At 38.2% G+C, this 22,160-nt stretch overlaps 1 protein-coding gene across 1 annotated transcript in view; it reads right to left on the minus strand.

Annotated features, from left to right (window-relative positions):
• Nucleotides 1-20,982, minus strand: part of pik3cb (phosphatidylinositol-4,5-bisphosphate 3-kinase, catalytic subunit beta) — a 56,050-nt gene extending 35,068 nt beyond the window's left edge. The window contains exons 1-2 of the mRNA XM_032545146.1: nucleotides 20,723-20,982; nucleotides 7,506-7,585 (exon numbers count right to left, since the gene is read on the minus strand). The gene's annotated coding sequence lies outside the window, so the exon portion shown is untranslated. The remainder of the gene's footprint in view (nucleotides 1-7,505; nucleotides 7,586-20,722) is intronic.
• Nucleotides 20,983-22,160: the final 1,178 nt, after the last annotated feature.

Here is a 22,160-nt window from a genome sequence, read left to right on the forward strand (position 1 = left end):
AGCAAAAACATTTTTTTTTCTTCATGATTGGACACGGTTAGGCTAATATTGCTTCATAACACCATAACAATAAGGGTGGGAAAAGGAGAAAACTGCTTGATTCAACTTGCAACATCCCATTTACGCTGTAGCACTGCAGTTCTGTTTAAGAGATTATTCAAGTATTCAAGCAACTTCCTCTTGCATTACAGTAAAGACGGTTACTGTAAGCGTACTTCAAAAGAGACTGTGCCTGCTCCAACGTTAATCCACTGTGACACTCATTTCATCTGAGCCAGACAGGCACTGTTACAGCTCAGGCAAGAAGCTGAAAGACCAGATCTAAACAAAGCTACATCTTCTTTAATAATCCTCTCTGAGAAACCTCATTTGACAGCGATGGACTTCAAAGTGCATATACCCGTGACATCATGTTGAACTGCTCCGCCCAGCAGATTGTACTGTCTTAAAAGCTTGCTACTGTCACAGAGGAACTATGTGCTGCTTGACTTCAAATCATGTAACAGGATAACTAGACTATTCAATAAGGAAAGGAGAGGATGATCTGGAAAGGCATTAATGATCGTTCTGACAAAGCTAACCAGAAGATGTTATTGTTGCAAATTACTTGTATTGAAGTGTAGCAAAGGGAAGGTGGTGCTGGAAATTGGAAGCGGTACTGGTGGTAGTGAAAGGTTCAAAGGTAGTCAAGCATTTCAACTTCATTCCTTTTTATTTCAGGGTTGTGTAAAAGTCTGTAAAAGGACAAGAAAGCTTCAAAGTGCTTCATGCGCTAGTAGCCAGTTCCAAAGTTTTAAGCCCAGAAATAAAAATGTGACCCTAATATAGTAGTCTTTTTTTACATCCTCCTTCACACTGCCTTAATCTCCGTTTTAAAACCTTAGCCATTTCCACAGGATTCTTACAATAATGGAAACACCTACAGTGAGACACTAATGACAGATGTCACATTGTGACAGTGTTATGTCACCTCGAAGAAATCCATAAAAAGCACACTCGTCTAGCACTTCTGAAAAAAGAAAACATGGCAGCTTTCAGTACGTGAAATCAGTTTCCAAGCAACTGTTTCTGCTCAGTGCAACCCCTTTAAATACCACAGAATATTTAAACTCACGTTTCCATAATTCAAACATGACACCAGGTCATTTACAGGCAGATTTGGGTACCATTAGAAACTTCAAATACATTTTATTGTCGAATCTTATATGTATAAAATCTAGTCACTTTTTGGGCCAGAAGAAAGTCGAGGTTTAAAAAGCTAGTTTTGAAAGTAATAACACTTCAATTATTTCACTCCTCTGGTTTAAATCCAAGAGAAAGTTCTGCAGTGAGTAGAGTTTGATGAGGGATTGCGATCCCTCACCTGTTTCTGGGTAGTACCACCCAGATCACACATTTCTCTGGTAAACAACAAATAGCCTGCAGTGGGACAACACTGCAGAGCAGCAATGACATTCTGCTATAAAACAGGTGCAGAAGGTTGAGAAAACAACTATGATGTCCATACAGATTAAGTTTTATCAGTTATTTCTATATATACACAGTACAGACCAAAAGTTTGGACACACTTTCTCATTGAATTCAATGAGAAGGTATGTCCAAACTTTTGGTCTGTACTGTACATCTGACTGACAATACAGCTACAGTCCTCATGTATAGTAGCTGAGGAGAAGTTTGCTGGAGTGTAAAACAGAGTAACACATTTTACTCTGTTTTGATATGACTTCTTGAGAATCCAGCATGAATCATTGCTGTTCTAGTTGATCATGTAAAACGAAAGCAAAAAAGGTTGATTTTCCGCTTTATAACTATGGTGCTCTGTTGTAAATATAGTACTTACTAGAATTTAGCTGAGATCTTCCCTGCTTTCAGTTACAGAGTTTTCTTTGAGCTGGTCAGATCAAACAGACCGGAAACTGCAACAGCAGTCTCTTCCTCATTTTGAACATAATTTTAAACATTAGATTATAAGGAAAAATCACAATCTGTTAGAAGTGTTCAATATTTCGTTGATCCAACAGCTTCACAAGCCATGCTCAAGAAAAAAAATGACAATTTTTTAACATTGTGTACACCAAATGCATAATGTATAATTAATTTTATATTCTAGCTCTGAATGTAGTTTTTAAAAAAATCTAATCTGCAAGTGTGATGTTCCATAGAGCATGATTCACTTCACAGATACCAGTGAGGAGAAACACTGAAACAACATGCAGCATCAACATGAATCTCTCCACGACTTCAACTTTCAGGATTTTCACACCTCCTTCAGGGAGGAAGGTGAAAACAAGGGACTGGAAGATGACTCAGGAGAACGGAAAGTCTCTTATCAAGAATGTTTGGAGGGCAGATGAAAGGTATAAAGTAGCGACCACCACAGAGAAGAGCTAAAAATAAAAGAAAGAAAAGAAATAGATGTCCAAAATTGTGATACAATGTGTGACTGTGAAGTGTGGAGCCGAGTGGGCCATGTGTCCACAATAAGCCTCTGTTTTTTGGAAAGAGTGTGTGCATGTTGGTCTGTGTATGTGCGTGCCATAAAGGCCAGTCTCGTGCCCTGCACAAACACTGCCCTTGTACTGCCCTTGTCCTGCCAGCTTGGCCTTACAGACAAACACACACAGAGACACAGAGAAGGGGGAAAAATAAAAACACCAAACAGCGGCTGGGAGGGAGCGCTGGGCTCACATGCTCATGTTCTCTGTTGTGGGATCTGGAGCTTCAGGCGGCTCCCTCACACCTTCAACAGCTCCCGCATATATAAAACACAGTCAAATGGGTCAAAGTCTAAAAATATGTTGCTTTATTAGACTAGAAGTAGACTAAATTCAGCAATACAGTATCTTCTTGTGAAGAGTGGCTTGCCTATGAAGTCTACATCTTGGAGAACCACCTTTTACTGCAGTTTATGCTGCAGCTCTTCTCAGGTGTGTCTCTGCCAGCTTTGTCTATTCTGCTTTGCAAGATAACTCAAGCTCTATCTGACTGGATGGAGTGTGACTGAATACTAATTTTTAAGCCATGTCGCAAATATGTCTTAATGAAACAGGTTTGGACTTTAACTACACCCACTGCAACGCATGAACATATCCTGGTGTGGTGGAAGATGAACCTCCAAAGTCTCAAGAAATTTGCATTCTCTAACAGGTTTTCTTCAGTAAAATGACCTTTATTTACTTCCACATAACTTCCCATTAACCTTTTTCAAACTTCCCTACAACAGACTGGCCTCTCGCCCGAAACGTTCACTGGAGATAGGCACCAGCACCCCTCCTAACCAAACTAGGGACAAGGGTGTACAGAAAATGGATAGATGGAAACTGCCCAACAACATGAAGGGACCTTAGATTAGAGTTGGATGCTACTTAATTGTTTTAGAGCTCTATGCTCCTTAATAGATAGAACCAAATGCCTTCAAAACAAGTTGAAATGTCTTCCATATATGGCAAGTGGTTGCATATATGGCAAGTGATTGATTTTTTGTAAGATCCACAATAAAGATTTTTTTTTTATTATTTCAGTACGTTATTTCAACCCCAATTATTAGCTAGCTTCTGAAGGAGGTTGGTTGAAGTGGTATTTATTTGGGGGTATATGAATAAAGTATGCTACTATAATACATACTTTATTTTGGTCCAAAATTCAAACTAAATATATTAAAAGTTGTGGTTATAGTGTATCAGAAATGAAAAATAAAGTAAAACCTCAGGAGGTATGAATAGTTTTACAAGGCAGCACATGCTAGTTTAAAGCAGGTAAACATAACTGATATTTGTGATAGCTGCTATGAAGAACTGGACACTATGCAAACTCTTATCACAATCACAAGATTATTCAAATTAAGCCCATATTTGTACTCCTATTTACAAGGAAGAGGAAGCTTTGCAGCTATGGCACACATATATGCAAAGTTCACCAAGCCAATCTGATTCTGTGAAAGTGGGGATGAGGAAATACAAATACAGGTATATCCGAACATTTTCTAAAAGGTTGGCTCCAAGTACCTTTGACTTCAAAAACAGTCTATTTGTGACAGAAGTAGATACTTCCTTGTTGCTTCATTCTAAAAACAGTATTATTTGAATAGCTGGAGTGCTTAGGCATAAGCTCCATCCATCTTCAGCATCCATTAGATGAAAACAAAAACCACACAGGACTTGGTGCAGAGAGCACTTCCTACTTGAAACAACTGCATTGTACACTGACAGCTGTTCAGAGGGCAACAACAAGACAAAAAGCCTTTATTCCATAAGAGACAATACCTTTTTTTCCTCTCCATCTTTTATAAACCCTGACAAAGAGGAAACATTGAATATTATTATTATTGGCATATGGCCACTTTGTTTCTGACAATATTTTTCCTTAAGTTGCTCATGAGGAAATGAACATCTTGTGACAAAACCTGCCAAAAGAATGAACATAAATACGTCCTAACACCTGCCACATTTGTCATATGGCTTGCTATGATCACACACTAAAATTAACATGAAATCTACTTGAGTTTGACAATTTCTAAAAACAAAAGACTGCTATGAATTTAAAGTGGATCCTTTTACGGACGACTTAGTCAGATGCAACATATATATTTTTTCTCTCTTCATAACATTTTTTCGACTGATGAATTCAATATTCATTCATTCATTCAATATTCATTGAAGCATATTGATGAATGAGCAAAATATGGTTGTGGTTGAAGAAATGTAATATTTAGACAATGAGGCAGTGAATAAATTCTGGAAATATAAATTTTTCATACACCATCTTCTTTTTAAAAATCCACTCGGAGCTTGAAAATGTTTTAATCAAATTCTAGACTTTTCAACACTGCATAGAAATCCTCTAAAAGCCAAACTAAATCCAATGTGACAAATCCATCCTTGTTGGGTCAAGAAAAAAAACCAAAAAAAAACATTAGAATTTCGCTCCTTTCTAAATCAACCGTAAAGGTAAGAAGTAAATACAAACCCAGTTCCTGACATGGCATCAGAAATAAACTTCCTGGTTATTGATGTGTGCTAGCATTCCAGGAAATAGTAGCTGCTTAATGCAAACTAGTAAAAGCCCAAACAGACTCATTTTAAGTAAAAAGCCATTTCCTCTACTTGATTTGCATGGTGCTAATAAAACAAAGTTGTGGTTACATTTCCAATGTCAAACATAGGGAAGCAGATCATCAATGTACTTCAGTTAATTGCACGATAAAAGGGAGGTAAAAGGATTGCCTCCAGCATTAACATGTTTTAATGCACATTTCTGCTGCTGAAACTTAATAAATGGTATACATTTACAAGAAACCCTACAAAACAACACGCCATCACAGCCAGAGCAAGTAAATGCAACACGATCAGGGTTTTGAATACATCTTCTTATTCAAAACCCTGCAGAAACTGTGAAGAAATAATGTATCGCAAAAAGCTGTGTTTGTATAGATAAGGGTAAGGCAGGCTTTGAATAACTGAATTGTAATGTGGATACTTCAAAAGTAGTATGTTTGAAAATAAATATCACACAGAACCCTCACAAGAGCAGAGCCTTTGACTGAATCGTGATGGAGCGGAAGGACTGAAAAGAAATGGACAAAAATAACAGCAAGTAGTTCTGAATGCAGCAGAGATGGATCCCACACACTGATTTCTCAGCAGTGGTGTCCTGGCATCTTGGCAAGATGTTGTTTATCCTCTGTACAAACAAATGGGCCACACATTGGCACTGAAGGACACATGTCTGGAGACGCAAGGCATTTATTGGCTTCAGCAATCATTCTGCTGCAGAGGTGAGTGGAAATACACTCCTGCAGTAAATTACATTGTGACATCTGTCGCTTCCAAGTCGCATACTCTCCTATCTATCCAAGATGAAAGACTTTGAACACACCACTCTGCAGGTTTCTGTATAACTCACGACGCAGAAAAAAACCAATGTTCCCTACAATGAACAGAATAGTGCATGTTTTTTTGGGCAGTCTACATAAAATAAGGCATACATGTGGTAAACGACCTCAGTTTACATCTATAATTAGTTTCACGGCAGCACAGCTTGTTCTATTCTCTGGCTACAAACATAGCAAAGTCTATTCTATGCTATAATACTTCAGGTAGTGAAGTTGATGCTATAAAGATAATGCAAACCAACAAACGGGCTGAAGGGCAGGGTTTCCTAGGATTGTGTTAGTGTAAGGGTTATGACTGCTCAGTTTTCATGCAAGCAAATGAAACAACACTTATAAAGGTCATTTCAGTTGAAAGCAGGAAGCAAATGTGACCTCCATTTAGCTTCACAGGCTAAATAATTAAACCTGCATGGCTGCATTCATTTCGGTTTCTCTGAAGCAGCAACAAAACAATGTTGGAGGAGCGTTCAGTGGCGGAAGACAGAGCAGCATGAATAATTGGATCAAGCTATTTTCCCACATGCGAGTAGGAGTGCAGGAAGAGGGGAGGTAAACAGAGCGCAGGTGGGAGGCATCTGTACTGATTATTGGTGGTTATTGGCCACCTGCGCTGACTGAGAGAACAAATGTGGTTATTATCCTGACAGCTGTCAAAGCTGCTCTCACTGCACCACATATAGAAAGTCTGAAACTTTACCAATTGTTTATTGTGAAAGGAGAAGAGCATAAATGTAGAATATAAACCTGCAAAGCTAAGCTAAGTTTCTGTTTGTATGCCTTCTTTCAGCAGAAATATTTTTCATTTTGATGAATTTGGTAAGATGTTAAATTACCTATATAAGTATAAAATTAGAGTTAAAAAAACATTGAATCATTAAACAACTTCAAATATTCTTACATTGCAGCTAATAAATGCCACTCAGTTAAATTTACCCCCATTACATATTTAAGCACCACATTTCTGTATGCTCAAGCCCTTCCTCAACCTCCTCTTTGCACAAAGATGTAAACCAATTGGAACTAAACAATATATCATGACTATGTAGTCCATTGTAATATTGACATAACAAAGGACTATGTGGAGAGTAATAACCACTGACTAATCATATTCAAATGTCAGGTATTTTGCCTCCCAGTATAATATTAGGTATCTGGACATTGCTTTACAGCTTTAAATATCCACACCTGACACAAAAGATAGTGTACAAGATAATAGAGATAAGTTCTACATTTATAGCAACTGATGCTGTCATAGTAATATTCACCAATTTCACCATGGAAAGATTTTCCATTACCGCTCAACACCATAATACATCCATGAATCCAGTATCATCAACTTTGCTAAGTTTTATTGTGACAAGGATGCATCAGCATTAGCTATAATCCTGCAAAACTAACTCAAAACTATAATGTGCTGGAAAACTTCCACACATTCCCTATCTGTCAGGACAACGCCTACTCTCCCAGATTCCAGCTAAGCCAGCACTCAGTTCTACTTTTTCAACTTTTACACTGTACCACACAGGCACACACACCCTCCCCTGCAGCATTGTATGCAAAATAGGTCAAGATAACTACAAGAACCAGCCTGCTCGCACACAGACAGATGTTTTACCTGCCGTTTCCTAGAGTCACTTATTTCCTGCGCCTCCGCTCCTCTCCGGTGCCGTCTGGATAGATTCTGGGACACTGCATCTGATGGATGAGGAGGCAAAACACAAGGACTGTTAGAGAAAGAGGACGGGAAAACAAACTGAAGGGACACAAACAGAGCAGGACATGTGGGAAAATACGAGCTGAGCACAAATATTGCATACCTGATTAGGTCTGTGATCCCAGCTGCCCCAACAGAAGTGATAATGCAACAGAATACTCCCCCCTGACTCCTTTCAGACACCTAATCATCCTTTGCTATCTAGACCATAGTGGAGACACCTTCAGAGATTGGAAGATGGATTATTAGCTCTGTATACATCCTTTTGTTATGTTTTATTATTTAAACAGCTGAGTCTCAAACTAGAAACTTTTTTAAAACTGTATGTGAAAATTTGATGCAATATTTTGAGACTTTCAATGGAAGATTTGTTTGAGAAATATTTTCAATACTTTTAGCCTTGTAATACTGATTCACACTGCAAAGTCATTGGAAGCACTGAAAACAGGACTTTATAAAACAGATGGAGGTGGAAGTGTGAGTCATAACTAAAAATTTTGAATTATTTTTGCAGTCAAAATGAAAGTCTGACTCGAACCCTGTGCTCAATTGTGAGACCTGGGAGGAGCAAATTTTTTGAGAGGAACGTTTATTTAACGTTTAAAACGGTACTTTATGAGTGATGGACAGACACAAATTGTGATTTCATTTTGCAACAAACATTTTGTTAAAAGACTTCAATTTTCAATGTAGAGACCAGAAATGGATCCAAATCTCTGTTTGGTGCATTTCTTAAGACACAATGAGGCCTATGTGCACTAGAATGCTGACTTTGGTTAATGTAAGAATAACAAAGTCCTTAATAACAAGAGCATGGTAAAAGTTTAGCCAGAGTTCCGCAGGATATGACAATTAATAACTTGGAAAACTCAAATTAAAGGTTTGTGTCAGTTAATATTCACATCTCATTTCTGAAAGACGAAATGGAAAAGGTAGTATGAATGTAAACTTTTACACATGACAACACAGGACATGACCTACAGAAAGTACTTTATGAAACAATGCCCAGGGCAGTCCATAAGCCCCAGCAGAAGTTTCTGCTGGTAGTTCAAAGAGCCAGTGGTACCAAAATCAAGATTTGACCCAAGAGATATGGAAAACAAATATACCATGAGCAAAAAATACAAGCTGATGACATGCAACACACAGACTGATTGAGGTCAGTAAACTTCCTGTTTTCCCCCAGTGGTTAGGATGCTCTATCTTTGTTTATCAGGGTGTGACACAGAGAGACTCACGAGAATAACTGGAAAGAGTCTAGTGGTAAAAGAGGTTTCATGTACAAGTGTAAGGGTATGATAGGAAGAAAGAGGAAAATTTCACAGAAGGCAGCAGGTTTTACCAAGAAAATATCAAGGGAAGGAATTTATGTTTGCTTCACACACAGCTACTGCAGAGCAACACATAGGGTGAGCAATTCCAGGAAGTGTGTTGTTTTAACAAGGATAAAACCTCCGGCCAGAGATGGTCAATGTTTAACTCTCCCTGACTTTATTCAACAAAAAGCACCACATGATCTACTGAGAATGAGTAAGTGAAAGAGTTACAGAGATTTTCAGGGAACATTCTGGCGCGAGGACAGACGGGGGATTCACTGCGCAGCCGTTCAGAGATGACGTTTGGTGCTGGAAGCTAGACCCAAACTTAGCTCAGTTAAAGTGTGAAAGAAACAACTTCACACTAACGTCAATGTTTTTTAGTTTTAGACAGATCTGTTCAAACAGCAATTTGGGGTTTGGTTCCACAAAAGAACACAAAATTAGATAGACAATGGGGTTTGTAGTTAAATGTTTATCATGGACTAATGATGACTAGGGTGCAGAAACTACATTTACTAAACTAAATGTATAACTAAAACTATAACTAACATCTGCAAGAGACTCCTTCAGACAACTTCTTACATCAAAGTTGTTTTCTGCAGTTGGACCAAACATGTTTTGGCATGTTTAGGGTTAAGGTAATGTTATAATTTGACCTACAACTTTCTTCTGACTGAAAGTAATAACATTTTGGAGCAGCTTAGCCAGAATATATGCAGGCATACTCTGGCTAATATGTCTGCACATATTGGGTGATGGCAAAGAAACTTTCCAATGTCAAAGAGTTGAAACTCAAAGATAAATTGCCAAAATACCAGTGGAAAAATGCAAAACGCAGCCCAGCAACTAAAAGGTTTGACTGCAGTAATGTCAATAGATACAGCACTCATAAAAAGTTATTTTGACCTGAGGGCCGTCCTTCAAGACGAGAGGAATGTCATGCTTCAGCGGACAATAAGTCAACTTGTGAAGAACATGAGACATTGTCAAGCTGGAACTGATGCTCAAGGGCACATTATTGAGACATTGACAATTTTTTTGACATACTGTTGTTGGCTTTTGTTTCAGTACAGTGAGTTGAGAAAATTATTGCATGCTTATAGTTAAATGCAATAATGTCATTGTAGCATCGTCACACCTGCTTATGCGTGTCAGGTTGCGGGATTTTATTGCCTTCTACTGTGTGTTGTTTATTATTATTATTATTATTATTATGACAAAATGTCTTCCAATCAACTAATTTCTATATTTAGCATCTTGATCGTGAAACTCTACATCAAGTGTGAGCATTAATGGCAGTGAGAATGACCATGATTTGATATCAAATCTCTTCACATAGCATAGATAAGATTATGTACCTGATGTTTGTTTAAAATAGCATTTAATCAACAACAACAACAAAAAAAAAACCCATTAAAATTCCATGTTAGGTAACAGTAGTAGGAAAACAACAAATAGAGTATTAATTATTTATGTGGATGCCAAGAATCATGCCTCATGACATTTTGACACCTTCATTCAAATGTCTGTCACCATCATTAGTAGCAAATACCAAAGTGACCACAGTCTTATTTTTCTATGGTCTTTTCTCTTCCACCATGTAACCTCACACTCAGGACTAACACCCTTCCCTTCCTCCACCCATCCTCTGCTTCAAGAATGTAAAGAATGCACAATCCTAAAATGACTGAAGGTCCAAGACTCAGGCAGCTCCTTACTTGAGAAGCTCTTATCAGAGAACGTGCCCTGCTTTTTATGGCATAGATCATGTGGGTAACTGATGTTTAAGTTAGCAAATGTTAAGCTATAAAAGGCCATGGAGTGATGATTTTGGCAACAGGTGACTTTATTCGAGCCCTGAGGCTTGCACAATAACTTGGCCTAGGGCATCTTCCTGCATGAAACTACACTATTGTCACCTTCATTTAACTTCCAAAGAGAACCTCAGGGACAACTCAGAAATACAGTACATTTGTCAATAAACTGTTCAAAATCAAATAAAATACAATAAAATAAAAACTAAGCATATTTATTCAGAGAAAAAAAGATAATCTACAACATGGTTGTTTGTATGGACATAGAAGTTAATCAAGATCTACTTGTAGTGAATCAACCTGAACATGTTTCCTCATCTTGAAATAGGATGAGATGCAAGATAAGATGTACAGTTAGCCTGATGAGTTTGAACTTGCAGAAGGCAACATGCTCATACACACATTTCTTACATCTCCAAACCAAACATGGACATTGCATTTTCACTGTGCATCACCGCTGGCTCGCCACAAACAAAAGACGACTGTCTGTCCAGTTCTAAAAACAATGCACACCCGCTCATTAGCCCAGTGTGGTGTTTATAACCCTCCATCACTGAAAACCACGAGTAAGTCACACACAGCTGAGTTTTGCTGTTGGAAAATCTGAAGTTTTCACATGAAAGCTCTAGATCTGTGGAAATCCAAGTCTTTACCTACTTCTTCCTTCTTTTCTCTTTATTTAGCTACTAGCTTCAGCCTCTATTTATAGCTTCCATTGTAAAGCTGCCCTTCAGTGGGTGGTGTGCAAGCATGGCTGTGTGTGTACTCCAAGGTTTTTCTACCCTGCTGTAAATCAGTCACCTTTCAGCTAGCTGCATGATTGATCAAAGGTCCCGGGATATGCTACAGGTGATCAGACACCTGTAGCATACTGCACATAAACTCTCCAATACATTACAAGACCAGTCAGGGGTCATACACTTTACTATGCAAAAAAGAAACAAAAGAAATGAGGAACAGGCAGAAAAACTGCTCGTTGATACATCATCAGAACAGCAGGAAACTCACGGCATACTTAGTCAGCTGAATGAATTTTAAAAAAAAAGGTAACAACCCCAGTCTGTTTTGTGATCTGACATTAAATAAGACACAAATAAGTACAGGCTGAATAGTTCACCACTGATGCATTCACATGGAAGCCTTCCATAGAAGTCAGAAGGGTAAATAGTTCCAAACTACTGCAGATCAAATGCATTGTTTTGCAGTTAAAGGTCCTTCTTCTGTAAAAGGAGAAGCTTTGTCACTTTATTCATTTTCAAGCCATCAAAATCCCATCATTTAAGGAGAATATTCTCAAATCTAAAACACTCCAGACAATTTCCAATCTCCCACCAACTTAAACTGGGGGAATTAGCTTATGCTGGACAACTTGCATTGAAATAAACCAGAACACTTCTGGGATGAAAGTCCTTTGAAGATAAGAGAACAAAGTGGAGATATTGAACAATAATCTGGCACTAAAATAAACAATACATCAGTACAAATATCTAATCTCAGCTGTCAAGCAGAGTGACGGACACGTTAAGATGTGGTTTTGTTTTGCAACCACTGCGATTTTTTAAATGCCACCAAGTCTATCATGAACTCTTCTGTGTAGCAATGCATTGTATTGCATTTTAATTATGCATTTTGTCACTAAACAATTGAGAATTAAGACTTATTTACTTTCCACTACATTTACATACATGCTAATCAGAGAAAACCTGTAGAAACTGGAATGTTTTTTAAGTATTCACAGAAGTCAGATTAAATCCTGGATTCATTTGAATGATTTTTACAAATTTGTTTTAAGTATAAGCTACCAAAATGAGACATCCTCTACAACATTAAAAGCCATTCCTTCTCAGATAAACGGTTAATGTTTTAGATAAACCTTGAAAAAAGAGAAGAAAAAAGGGAAGAAAAACATTTTTATCCAAAGGAGGGTGGGATCAAGTTGTCTGTTGTGGGAATAATAAACCTTTAGCAGTAAACACTAACTGTTTTATTCTTATTCTGTTTAATCTGTCCTACCCTTTTAATTTGTTCTTAGAAAGCATAAAACAGAAGATTTATAAGCAAAAGACTGGATATAATGAGACCGCTCATTTCAGCAGAGGATATGTCTTTGTTTTCCACAGGGTGAAATATTCCAAAACTCAGCTATGTGCATCAGCAGTTTTGTCAACATCAGGAGTACATTTGGGTGGTGTGAGGAAATTCTTGTTTTTTCAGGAACTGTCACAGGGCCTGATGACTTTCTAGGAGAAGATAAACAATCTTCCATGAGGAATACTAGAAAAACATTTATCAAAAGATACACCGCCTTGAAAAGCAATTCTAACCCTTAAATTTTTCCTTTGCATTCGTTCTCATTGAGTCAGTACTTTGTAGAGCATTCTGTCTGTGCATGTAAAGTTGCAGGTGCTCTGGAATAATGTCTCAACCAGTGCTGTCAAGCTCAATGAAGTTGGAGTCTGTGAACACCATTTTTAATAATTATCACAGATTTTCAATTAGATTTTGGTCTTTACTTTGACTAGGTAATTTAAACTTCCAGTATCTTTTGTAGCTTCTAACAGCTCCATCCTGCTTCTAATAATTTCTGATCAGTTTCCCTGTTCCAGATGAAGAAACACGGATCCCCCACAGCATGATGCTGACACCACTATGTTTCACCAGGGTACAAACTGTAATTACTGATAAGGTTAAGGCACAAATTCATACACAACCATGTCAACTTTTAATTAGGGAATAAAAATGATTAAAAGGCAATGCACCTTTTTGGTTTCACTTCACATGCATATACAGGCTATCACATAATAGCATGATATATAATACATGATAAAATGTAAAACGTTAAAAGAATAGAACAGCTTTTCAAGGGATTGGAGATGATTTAAGATTTTGTAACCCAATAAAAACCTTCAGCAGAGCCATGAGCCTGTAAAACCTGCGGGGTTCCTGTATGGGAATTGGTTTTATCACACATTTATAACATATACTAATCAAAAAGATGAAGTACTTTAGACAGTTTCACACTCCAAATGCCACTGCCCCTTTTTATATGTGCAAAGCGCACATAGTGACGCACATAATCACAATAATACATTGTGGAATGTCCACTGTAAATTGTAATGGGAGATGTGTTGGATGACATGCATTTTTACTGTATTATAGTATTTTCTGGGATGTTGTAGATATTTATCGTAAGAATTCTGGTACATAAGCTGATGTTCATACTGTCACCAACTTGCACCAGGATCTTGATGCAAACTTACAGACGTTTGCTCTCCTTAGGGCCTTGTCCACTGCTGTGGTTCTGCTGTGGTTTACAAGCCCTTGCTCAACTTCCCACTAGTCATCTTTCAGCCACTAAATCTCAACTCTCATCACGGCTTTTTCCAAATTTCTATTATGGGTGTAGCATTCAGACAGATGAACCACAGAGCGTCATGCAGTCCATCTGCTAATAATCGAGTCAGCGTTTTTCACACCTTTGCACCAGAGCCATGGCATACTGTACATCAACACGAGGCTGCATCACACAGAGCAGCCTGAAGCATCTCATCCTGGATGAGTCTGTACTTCCTATTAAAATAACTGGCTGAAGAGATTTCAACAATAAGGGTTTTCTATTGCTTGAAATCTGAATTCCCTTTAAGAACACACCAGACAGAGGGAGAATGTTCACATGGTGTGAATTCAGTTATTATAATTTGCCATTCATTTAACACTCAACACTTTTCTACCCAAACGTCAGCAATCACTGTTAGTTCAGATTCGTTTAAAGGGACTCGTGGAGTTGCACACTTCACTGTACCTTCTCTGCACATTACACTTCCTACTGTTTTTCTGGCATTCCTCGGCAGGTCTCGGCCTGCTGTGTAGCAATTTCAGCGGACTGCTCTTCTCTCTTGGTCGGTAGCATTCCTTGCTTGGGTACTTTCCATCCACCTGCATTAATCATGCTCTGTCCTTGATTTGCACTTGTAGTAGGTGAAACTAAATGCCTTACATAATGAATCCAATTATGAAAGAAATCAAGAAAAAGCTACAACTAGCCTTACAGAAACACAAAGACATTTACCGCCTGCCTTGCACTGTGTTCTTTGAAAGGATGTTATGCAAGTCTCCTAATATACGAGAAGGGGATTACTTTTAAAGTGTAACAGCAGGAAGTGTGAGTTACTAAGAAAACAAAAGGGTGGAGAGAAACACAGGGACATAAGAAAAGAAGGAAGACCAAGATGGCAGCAGCAGCAACTCAGAGCTGCTCGTCTTTATACTGCGAAGCTATGCAGAGCATGCAATTGAAATGACAAAGTCTAAAAAACATGAATTGAACCTTGCAAAAGCATTAATACCTCTTGAAACAGCTAGCATTTTACCACAAACCTCATGTTTTTGAAATAAAATGTACAAGTTCTGATAACAGCAAATGATATATTATTATAACAAGGAAGGAAAAGGATGCATGCATTTTTAGAACCGTTTAAATAAAACGTGCAGAATACATTTGAATTGCAGAAGCACCTCTACAGTTGCGAGTCTTTCAAAGGTATGTCTCAAAACAGCATTGCACAGTCACAGGTTGACATTTTTATCCGGTTTCATTTGTTTCTATAGTAAATTGCCACAGGCTCTAATTTGACAAATTATTCTACCTTTGCCAGACTCTCAGGTCTGTCACCAGCTTTCAAGTTTATACTACAGAAAAATCTGCCACAGCTGGATGCTGCAGATAATATGTTTCACAGCTACTAAGTTTTGCATGTTGGCCAAAAAGTTTCAAGGGGACTCCCATTACAAAATAGGCGACCTCTGAGGGGTATCAGAGTAAGAGCCAATTAACACAAACTTGTTCCACTTTACAATTCTGAACTACTTTGTGTTGTAAAGTAGTAAACATTAAATCTTAATGAAATATGTTGAAGTTTGAAAAAGTTCAAGTGGTAGCAATATTTGCAAAAGATTATGAATTACATATGTGGAAAAAATACTTCTAAAGTAAAAAAAACAACAACATTCTTTTAAGATTCAGGTTTGAAAACAGTTAATGTTAAAATCATGTTCAGACACTCTGCTTAAAGACAAACTGTGAGAAATTCAAGGCAAACGACTAGAATAGACACACAAATCAGTCACCAGAGATGCAACAGGAAATCATGCATTCATCAACAAAACACTGATGCAACCGTAAAAAACAAACTGCAATGGAAAACAGCGGTGAAGCATGTTTGTCATGTTAACCACTAATGATATGTTATTAAGTGATGACAGGAGAGGCTTTGTTGTCATGATGATGACCTTCCCACAACAAGGAGGTCATCAGAGGTCAGGTAGCATTTCAGATATTTGGAAATCTCACAGATTCGTTCAGCTAAAGCTTTTCATACTGTTCAACCATTACAGTGTAAAGACAACACTTTCACCATAGAGCCAATGTATTAAACTGCACATTTATGCTTTTCTTTAAGCTGAAAAACCACAGAACACATACAGTTAAAGTTAAGCTAAAAGCAAGCTCTCCATACTTCATCAGTAAACATTGTGGGGTATTTGTTACAGAGTTACTGACTTTTTTTTTGTTTTGTTTTTATATATAAATACTTTCGGTTAGAGTTCTGCTTTTATTGGAGCCCAGTTTCTCAGAGGGCCCTGCTTTGGGACTAAATCTAGCTTGGGGTAAATAGCTGCATTGTTGGCTGATGACTGCAGAGTGACGTCAGTTAGCCTTATCAGAGTCCTCCAACTTTACCTCAGAGGGGACCTGAGAGCAGGGCCCTCCTCACACAGGACAGGCCGGAGCCATTGAATAAAGCGAATGAGCTAGCAAACCCCCGTCATGTTGGCCGACAAAAATAAAATGTTCTGCAAACAACTGTAGTATCCTGAGCTAATCATGCAAGCACACAAACGAAAAACAACAAAAAAAATCAGTGAACATTTAATTTCTAAGAAGGTTTCCTAACTATAATTTCTGATTAGCTGACCTACAAACCTGAAATCCAGACTAACAGTTTTAAAGAAGCTGTGACTAAAGGAAGGCATGACTTGTCATGTAGGCAGCAGATGATTGGCTATTTTATTATACGAGACAGCCTCCCCTGAGGGTGGAAGATTCTGGAGTAACCTCACAACATTGGAACCTCAAAACATTGTCCTGAGCCGTATGCAACGAAATTTCGTTCTGTATACACCCTGTGCATGCAAAATGACAATAAAGTCAGACTAAGTCTAAGTCTAAGATCAGTAAGCTTTTCAGAAGAAAAACAACAACATTGATAGAAGTAAAAACAGCCAGCATAGTTCTATTATAGTAGCATCATCTCATACAAAAAGAAAGAAAAAAGCCAGTCTTTAATTTGAGTAATTTGTGTTTCAAAAAAAACCAATCTTAAGATACAAGTGCTGTTAAATTGTTTGTACAAGTTACAGAAGATTTCTGGCAGCGAGTCTTTATCCTCTCTTCTCTTCAGCTGAATGTCATTTTGACCATTTGTTTTGGATAATTATCCTGATAAAAAAGACTCAACAAACAGCCAGTTTTCTTTTTGCAGCCACAATCCACCAGATTTTGTTTAAAATCTTATATTTCAAAGGGTGCATTCCCTCATGCATGCAACGAAGCTTCCCAGAGGACTTGAACCAAGAAATAACCCTACAGCATTCCACATTCTCCACTGTACTAAACAGTAGGCATGAAGTGGTTTTCCATGTGCCAATTCATTATTTTACGTCAAACCCGTGAAGTGTTGTTACCAAACAAAACCCAAACATATTCTGTTTAAGTCAAAGAAGAACTTAAAGTTCTTGGATAGATATTTTATGGTAGAGCAGAAAAACCTTTTTTCTAGTGTTGCTCTCAACCAGCTAGTCGGCATCTAGATGGTGTCTGCTGGAGAGAAAATGTGAATATTTGCTGTAGTCCATTACCTCGTCCTTCTTGTGGTGACAAGAAGGACTGTCAGACGCACCAGTAATGGTGGGGATTTTCCCAATGAGGATGCTGCTCCTCAATAAATAGACATTAAAGTTGGATTTCTCTAGAATTCTTCCTATGAGAACTATTCTACTGCAAAAAGATTAATTCAACCCACATTTACCAAGGAAATATGGCTTGATATGGCTTCATATTTGATATGGCATATAACAAATATGACTGACAACATAATAGGGAGAATCTGAAAGTGCTTGAGCTGGTCAACTATAAATCATGGTCCGTTTAGACTGGTGTGCTGTGAAACAAAATTCCTGCAAGAAAATGAGCAATAACTGAAGTACATGGTCACTAAATCGGCTTCTTCTCTCAACAAAGCATTTCTTTTTCATGAGGATTGTAATATTTATATTTGTCCTATGCAAGTATCTTTAAAGAGTTGTTGTGGACAGTGATGCTGTGGCAGGAAGAATTTCCAGTACCAGTCAGTATTGCAACAAATCTGAAGAGCCCTCTGATTGAAGACTGTTGCTGCATGACAGTAATGAGATGCTAACAGCTCATTTTCAAGGTAGCAGAGATGATTTTCCACAGTAGTGTCTATGGTTGGCATGCTCTGTTAATCCACATCATTTGTTTTTTCCACTCCTCTTTAAATATCTGTCTGGTTGTATGGTTAAGAGACAGGGATATGATCCATGCCCAAAATGATCAATGGAAAAGATGGTTTGAACTTCCTCCTTCTGTCTCTGCTTACGGTCGATCTGAAAATCCAAACAACTTGTAATCACAAGCAGCCGCTACGCAAGTTGTAAATGAATCTAGAGAACTCTAGAAAAAGCTTCTCTAACCAAAAAGGGAAAACAAACAATAATTATAACTAGTTGTAATGTCTGTCAAACATGATGGATGTGGTTGTGTGGCATATGAGAAGTATTGTTCAGTGAAAAAGTGACAGCTGACATAAGGAGCAGGAGCGCTGAAGATGAATCAAGCACTCTTCCTGATCAGACTCAGTCAGATGCTTCAAGCTAATCAATAATGCCGATAACCATGTAGCATCAATGGAACATGATATGGTTGACAAGTTCAGTTTATTTTTTTTTACTACTTTCAGTTTAACAGAGACTCAATATAGGATTTGTTATTGAATTGTTAGCTTTATGGCCATACATAAATTTAACAGTCTATACACTGGATACAGTCTAAAACCTCAGTTTGCAGCACTTTGGCCCGTCTTTAACTGTGTCTTCCTTTCCAGTGACTACCCAGCTTCACCGTTTCTGCTGAAAAAAAAAAAGCAAACCCACAGAACGACGCCATCAGCACCATGTTTTACAGTAGAGACTGTTCAGGGTGATATGTCACTGTCTAGACCTGTCCTGATAGTTTAGTGTTTGTGCCAGACTTTCTATTTTGGGTTGATTAATTCATCAGCTCTCTGAGGACGAATAAGACTGAGGATATTGTTTTGAAACAAAGCCCTGCTTTAAACTTTTCTGTAACTTTATCCCTGAAATGCCTGGTGTGCTCTAGGTAAGACTAGTACCTGCCTAGTCTTTCCTGGCAGAGCTGCCTAGCACCTCTGCTGGTGCCAATTCTGATAGTCATCAGCCAGAAGTCAGTCAATCTTTTAATTAAATTACACACAATATACTAAATTATTAAGTATGAGATTGGTTGCCCTATTTTATTTGGGGGGGTATTAAATTTGACTTTTTCGTTTTCAGGACTGTTGTTAATTTTCTTTTTTTTTTTTGGAAGAGACATCACTTGTTTGGACAAATCTGGTATTGGATGCTGACTCCAAATCCCAGAAAAGTTTAAAAGGAGGTTTCATGGATGCAGAGAAGGATCAACGAACAGAGAGAGGAGGGGGAAGTTCAACCCATCTCTTCCATCAATCATAATGCGGATAATATACCCAACTTCGTTTTGACTTTTGATTTAATGTGGAGCCGCAAAAACAAATGAGGTGGATTAGCAGTGTCTTCCAACAGCTGATTAGATCATTCAGGACATGTTGACATTTCGTCTCTGCTGCCCGGTGTTAGCATGTCATGACAGCAATGAGACTGTCATGCAACAAGTTTTCAGTCAGAGGCTTTTTAAGATTTGTTGCAAGGCTACACAATATCTTTGAAGATATTTGAACGACACAAGTTATGGCAACTTTTAATTTTCAACTGGGATGAATAAAGATTATTTTTAAACTGCATTAAAAACTATGAATCAAAACACATAAGTTTGGGGTTACAATGTGTGAACATGTTCAATGAATATGAATACCTATCCAGAGCTCTTAAACTCTAATAGAGTTTTCACAGTACTGAACCCTGGACAAATGAGGCTGAAAGGAAACCTAAAGGTCCAAATTATTATTGCATAAAAGCTGACTACATGATTAGTCTGTGGTTTCACATCTCTTTTTGGGACACTGCTGTCTGTCCATTTCCCAACAATAAGTGGACACAGCGTCTTCAATGACAGCTGAGGAGCGTTATTGAATCTACAACTTCTTTCGTTTCAGTCTCGCAATAAAACGTGCGTGAATCCCTCTCCATAAAAATAAAACATCCTATGGATTATGAAAAAGTGAGGAAATAAAGCCCGTTAGTCTCTGTGTCCACTTTGGTTGGTTTATAATCACTGAGGAATGCCACATTCCGTTCTCATGTGAAGGGAGCGCTGAACAAACTGGGCTCAGGCACCTAATGAGTTTGTTGTTGACATTCTTTGAAACTAAAGTCAATCGAACCACTAAACTAAGCTGCTCAGCCCTAACACAACAAGATTAAAAATATTATGGATGCACCAGTAGTTCTGTGAAAATATTAGTTTATCAGCAGTTTATTTACCACAAAACCTAGAAGCTCCTTCAATGTCTAATCAGGACATGTAAGTTATAAACTATCTTTATGTAAAGGAATTTATGGAAGTTTAATGGAATTTAAATTCCCCCCAGATTAAAGAAAAGTGAACCGTACATTAATTTACAAATGTAGAGAGTCTACTGAAATGCACCAGGTGCAAACCCGCCAGTTAGAGAAACTTCAGTCCCACCTTCATTCACTGCGGTCAGCTTGTGGAAGAATGTGCCGGTGGCTCAAAGTTAAATGTCGTTGCTGTATCCTCTCCGTGAAGAAATGTGTCGTTCGAAAGAAAAGGCGCCCGGGTGACGGACTTCTAGGCGGCTCGAAGGTGTCTCTCCACCGGGACGCGGAGCTTCGCATGTGGAGAGCGTCGCGGTGCGCGTCAGCTTCCTGTTTGTTTCGCAAGGTGAGCGGCCTCCACACTGCCTCTGTGTCCCTCAGCCAGCCCCCAACTCCACTCCTCCCCACCTCCACAACCTCTCTTTGTCAAGTCCCTGCAGGATGAGCACGACAGGACATCCGCTACAATCCCCAAGAATAAAAGCCCCACGACATGCGATAGATAGATAGATAGATAGATAGATAGATAGACAGACAGACAGACAGACAGACAGACAGATAGATAGATTATATTGGCTAAAATTATTGGTTTCCCATAGCATTTGAGCAATTGTAACAGAAACCTACTATCTTCTCCAGATGTTCTTTCTCAGTCTCTTCTAATCATATCACAGTGAAATCTAAACTACAATTAAAAACAGCACTGAGTCTCAAAATTATCTTGGCCATCAGCACAACCGAGATGCAATTATATCAACTGATCCCAATTCAGAATTTGTCACGATTGGGGATTGCACATCAAATGTTGAAAAATCAGAAGTTGTCCCTAAATGAACGAAAACGAAGAATGTCTACAGTCCTGGTCCATAAACGCAACAACCAGCTAAATGTATCCGATTAACCTTTTTGGGCCTTCGTGAATTCAGTAGAAATCAGAGACAAGGTTGATATAAGAGAGCAGAGACATGTCAGGGGAAGTCTATACTTTACATAGACCTGTTTTTAAATTCAGTTACATCCAAAACAGAAATACCTTAAAAAATACGCGACAATTTTACTTTTATTTTGAAGGCCACGCGTTTTCTTGTGAACTAGCGACATCTTCCGCTAAAGCAACTTCTAAGGCAACATGGAGACTGGATTGCCGTTCAGATAATTTGTTAGAACTGTTGGTAATATTGTTGGCTCTGCAGTGGATAGAGATAAAACCACGTTATTGCTTCTTAAAGTATTGCACTCCACAGTAATGTGGAAGGAAATTAAATAGCAGACACTGGCATAACGTGTCAAGAGAAAGTCCAGAGCTACAAAGCATCCAACAGGAACATGCACATGTAACCAGACAGTGAACCAGGTATTGCTTCACTGCAATAAATACAACATTCACATGAATAATCGTTTTCAGTTGCTAACAAATGAGGAACATGATGACTTCACATTATCTGGGCTCATGAAGGTGAAATCATAAGCAACAACATTATTTATTTTCTAAATGCAATTAGATTATTTAGTAAAAACTGTCTTTTTCCTGTTTATTCTCCAGAGTCACTCTCCTGTGTAGCAGCTGG

This window comes from Xiphophorus hellerii, chromosome 18, assembly GCF_003331165.1.
Source record: "Xiphophorus hellerii strain 12219 chromosome 18, Xiphophorus_hellerii-4.1, whole genome shotgun sequence".
NCBI classification, from domain to species: Eukaryota; Metazoa; Chordata; class Actinopteri; order Cyprinodontiformes; family Poeciliidae; genus Xiphophorus; species Xiphophorus hellerii.